This window comes from Dipodomys merriami, unplaced genomic scaffold (assembly GCF_024711535.1).
Source record: "Dipodomys merriami isolate MVZ:Mamm:240054 unplaced genomic scaffold, mDipMer1.0.p SCAF_34, whole genome shotgun sequence".
In the NCBI taxonomy this organism is placed as follows: Eukaryota; Metazoa; Chordata; class Mammalia; order Rodentia; family Heteromyidae; genus Dipodomys; species Dipodomys merriami.
In genome coordinates, this window is record NW_027204937.1 from 10,975,364 (window position 1) to 10,980,487 (window position 5,124).

The 5,124-nt window shown below is 36.3% G+C and overlaps 1 pseudogene; it reads left to right on the forward strand.

Moving 5' to 3' along the window:
• The first annotated feature begins 2,232 nt into the window (after positions 1–2,232).
• On the forward strand, positions 2,233–4,904 carry LOC138803526 (selection and upkeep of intraepithelial T-cells protein 8-like; annotated as a pseudogene).
• The last annotated feature ends 220 nt before the right edge of the window (positions 4,905–5,124 follow it).

Consider the following 5,124-nt stretch of genomic DNA (forward strand, 5'->3'; position numbering starts at 1 on the left):
AAATTTTATTATTCATATTGCATTATTTTTTGTGTTCCAGGAATTGTCTCACTCTGACAGCCTCTTTATAAAAGAACTCAGAGGAAACATAGAGTAGTACCAGAAATTTATTCTTTTTTATTTAATGTTATTGTCAAGGTGATGTACAGAGTGGTTATTACATACACAAAGTAATAAATACATTTCTTGTCAAACGCTGTTACCCCCCTCCTTCATTTGTATCCCAGTTTCCCTCCCCCCCATCTCCCTCCAAGTTGTAAGTTTCATTTCCAACATATTGTCTCATGAGTATCGCTTTTGAATTGGTTCTTAAAATCACAATTATATAAATACATACATATATAAAAACACACACACATATATGATTTGTATATCAGACTGGATTTATCCCTTTAGACTGTGTATACTCTTGATTTTTTCTATTTCTTGTTTTCTTATCACACAATTTATAAGTTATAGATGATGTAATTACACTTTATGCTTATACATGCCCTTTTCCTAAGTATTTACTGTGGAACTTCAGTTAGTCTAACCAAGAGTAAAGCTAGAGATGAACCCTATTCTTGTAGGAGCCCTTAGTATAATAACTAGGTTCCAGGCAGCTCCAGCAATAGCTACTTTCCCAAAGCATCTACTTTCTAATCCTTTCTTATAATTTAGTCTACCTATTTGATTTTCAATCTTGTTTTTGTTTTCAGTGTCTGGCGAGAATATACTTTTCCCAAAGCCCTTCTAAACTATATTTATTATATTATTATTATGCTCTTATTGTTATTTAGCACTTGTTAGTGTTTTGGGGTTGAGACTTTTCTGATTACTTGCCTAAGTCTCAGCCTTAGTCCTGCATAGTGTCTCAAACTTAAACTTTTCCTCTTTCCCCTTTTAGATGCCATGCTAGGCTAAGCATGTGTTTGTATTGTTCTACTTCTGGTATGGATGTGATGTGTCCTTCAATAATCCAAATGTTGGAAACATTTTTAGTGTGGTAATGGGGCTTTGAAGACCTAGGGCCCAAATAAAGGTTATAAAGAGCAAACCTTATGAGTAGACGAAGACCATCACACAGCAGCTGGTTAGGTGGTATGGGCTGGCTTTGTTCTTATGCCAATAAGACTGAACAAACATCCTTTATCACAAATGAGCCATTCTCAGGTATTTTGATATAGCAACATAACACGGACTAAGACATCCATCCAAGTTAAAGGTTAGGTGTTTGTTTTTGTTTTCTCCAGTTCCTCTCCACAAGCTACAGTAAGTTTCCTCTAATGCCTAAAGAATGAGTTTTGGGTGCACTTCCCTTGGATTTTAAGGTTTTAATTTTGTAGGGAAGATGGATAAAGACAGGATGGGGATTAGATTGTGACCCTTATTCCTGTTTTCAGCAGCAGGAGAAAAATTGTTCAGAATTCTTCCTAATCCAAACTGTCACTGCTTGAGTTCCTGAATGACATAACTATAAGTAAACCCAGTGTGCCTACAACATGTAGTAATTTGTTTAAGCGTGTGAGTAAATCTCATTGCAGATTTATGTAGCTCCTTTCTACATTTTAGCAATTCTTTAAGTCATGTTTCCTTTTGCAGGCATTTTTCTAACTTTAAGTTAGTCATTTGCCTTTAACATTAGATCTCAGATGATTTTTGTTTGTTAAATTCAGTAGTTAGCTTGGTGCCAGTGGCTCACACCTATAATTCTAGCTACTTAGCTAACTGAGATGTGAGAATTAAGGTTCTAAGCCAGAACAGGCAGACAAATTCTCAAGACTCTTTTTCCAATTAACCAACAAAAAGCCAAACTCGAGATATGACTCAAATGGTAGAATACCCTAGTACCAGCACCCAAAAATAAAATAAGCACAATAAAATAATCTGTAATATATCTAGTTTTCTTTCTGTGTAAGCAGATGAGTGCCACCTTTTCTAGCTGTACTATCAGAAAACTACTATCATATGTCTAAAGTCCAGATTCACTAAAAATTTACAAAAATAATTCAGCAATGTCTAATTTTTTGAGATATATAAATCACTAGCAAGCAATTTTAATTCAACCACAATTTGGCCTCCTCTCAATTGTTCAAGAACACAAATCTAAACATTACTGAACCTTGGCTTCATTTTGTGTATCTAGACAAGAACATATCTCACTTTCTATAACCTTATTCCAGGAACTTTTCTAAATGTGATGAAGCCTAAAGTCTCTTCTCTATCTGTGTGTGTTTTCTTTTCCTGCAAGTGATGACAGAGTTCTCAGGTAAGAGCAAAATGTACTTCTTCTTCAGTGATAAAGAATTTGGGGTTGACTGCTAATATTCTGTCTAGCACTGAGGAGCTTAGCATCCTTCCAACAGATTATCAAGAAAAATATTGAAAAGAAGATGCTGAAAGTCGGCAACTCTTCTCTGGTCCACAAGAGAAGGACAATCATACAGCACAGGGCGAGAGGGTGAATAGAGAGAGGAAAGGGAGAGGCAAATGCAGTTATAATATTCAACGTACATAGATGAAAATAGAACTAGATACATTGAGGGAATGGGTGGGGTTTGGAGAGATGGGTGAGAAAGATGAGAAGTATGATATTGATCACACACTGACATATAACTTGAAACCCTTTTGCACAACTACTTCAAGATAATAATTTGAAGAAATAACTGCTCTGAAAATTGGAGAGAAAGAAATGTGTAGAAATCTATGTATAGCAACTTCTGGTAGTACTAATACTAGAGTAGGAAACCCAGAACTCTAATGATTGAATTGCTGGAGGTTCTGTGTGGACCAGTAAGAGTTAAAACCTCCAGAGAGCTGGATGACACTCTTTGGTACCTTTTACTTCGAGAGTTTCAACCAGTTTCTCATAATGAATAGTTGGAGAAATATTCCTTTGTACTTCCAACAAAGGGAGGAAAAAAGTAACCATCTGGAAAATTAAAATTTATTCTTAAGAGAAATTCTCCCACAGGCTAACTTACTACTAGAGTTACATATCATAGCCTCGCTAATCTGGGGGAAGGGAAAGATGGAACTCCAGCCACCTCTTTCCTTTTACAAGGGAGAAACTGTGAGAAGATCACACACACCCCAAGTGGGTGTCACTAAGAGACTACAACCAAATCATGGAATTATAGAATACTTTTCCTTCCATCACACCTTATTACTACATCACTAAAATCCTCTCTCTAATATTTCTCTTATTCATGACATCATATTGGACTTTCAACAAAAAATCAAGCTATACTGAAAAGCAAAAATCACAGTTTGAAGGAACTAATGACCAAAACCAGAGACATGCTCAGGATGTTGGATTTATCAGGTTCAGACTTAGAATGAATATGTTATAGAATTTAAATGGAGTCTAAAGGAACAAAGAAATGACATGTAACATGTAAGCAAAGATGCAGAAATTGTAGAACAGAACAAAAGTCATGTAATAGATTAGAAAAACACTGTAGCAGAAATGAAGAGATGGGCCCTTTGGTAGACTGAGTGGACATGGCTGAAGGAAAAGTATTTGAGTTTTGTGATTAATAAATAGAAATTTCTAAAACAAACAAAAATAGACTAAAAATTTTGGTTATTTATTTATTTATATTTTACAGGGTCTCACTATACAGTCCAGGCTGATCTGGAACTTACTGTGTAGCACAGGCTGGACTCAAACTCATGATACTTTTGCCTCTGACCTCATAAATGCTGGGATGACAGGAGTGTTTCACCATGCCTGACTGAGGTGAATATATTCTAAAAAGAAGTAGCGTTTTTTTTTCTCAAATAAGATAATTGGCTTACATTTAAGGAAGTATAATCAGAACCTGACCTTTAGATTAGCCAGATAGGACAGACAAAGGGACATACCTTCCAAGCAAAGTCTAGCACCAGTGATGTTGTTGGTTTCTGGTTTATTTTGATTTTCATTCTTCCTCCATAAAGAAGTTGATTAAGGCTATTCCTATGGGAGCTTGGCAGTTAAAGCAGGAGGTCAGGCTGAGCTCAGCTGTCAGTTGCTCCCACCACACAGTGCAGAATGCAGAGATTCGTTGGTTCAGGGGTAACCATTCTTGGCCCATTCACAGAGATGGCCATGAAATGAATAAAGAAGCTATCCCTGAATAGAGGAGTCACATGGAGTTCGTGAAAGAGGCCATTAGAGAGGGCAAAGTGACTCTTAGAATTCATAACATCAGCATTCCTGATGATAGATCATGGCAGTGTTCATTTAAAGACAGTAACTTCAGCAATGAGGCCAGCGTGAACCTAAGTATGGCAGATAAATCTACTTGTGGTACACCGTGTACCATCGCTACTGTGAAGTAAGAAGCTAAAACATATGAAAATTCTCTCTTTATATATTATATATAAACAAATATACATACACACATATAAATTATCTCACTGTATAGTCTCTCTTCATATATATATATATGTAAAATTAGTTATTTCTTGGCTTTTTCATATTTAACATTTTTCAAGTATTACAAGTAGCAAGAGAAAAACTCACATCCATTGCAAAAGTACACACCATAATAAATTGGCATTGCAGAGTAACCTATGTGTCTAACTTCTAGATGAAATACAGATTATTAGATTCACACACCTGAGACTGCAGAACACACAAGTAAGACTTTTCCTTTCAACTGTCTAGTCCAATCTCAGTCTCTTGGACTTGAGACTTCTTTTCCCTCAGCACTGGGCTTGGAGACACAGATCCATGTTCAGGCTCCTGGTATTCATGGAGTGGTGGAGTGTAACTCGGAAGGTTGGTTCCCATGGCCTCAACACGGAGTGGAGAGACAGCTGTGAGCCACTTGTTTCACATTCACAAAAACTGCTCACAGGATGGAGCCAGATTATTCCATGTGAAGATGACTTTCCTTCTGAGAAACCTGTGTTATGTTTCTAACTCTACCAGATAAAGAGAAGCGAACAAGTAAGTTTGCTAACAAGTGTTTGCTTGTCCTGATTTTAGCTGTCATCCTGGAAACATAAAGAGAAGTTTGATGAGATCATTTATGTTAAAATGCCTACCGTGTTACCAAGCTCCTTTTGAATCTTTAACATGATTATGGGTTTGGTGATACAGAAGTTGTCAGGTGCTAAGAGGATGACTACATTTTTTGTTAATGTATATTAAAA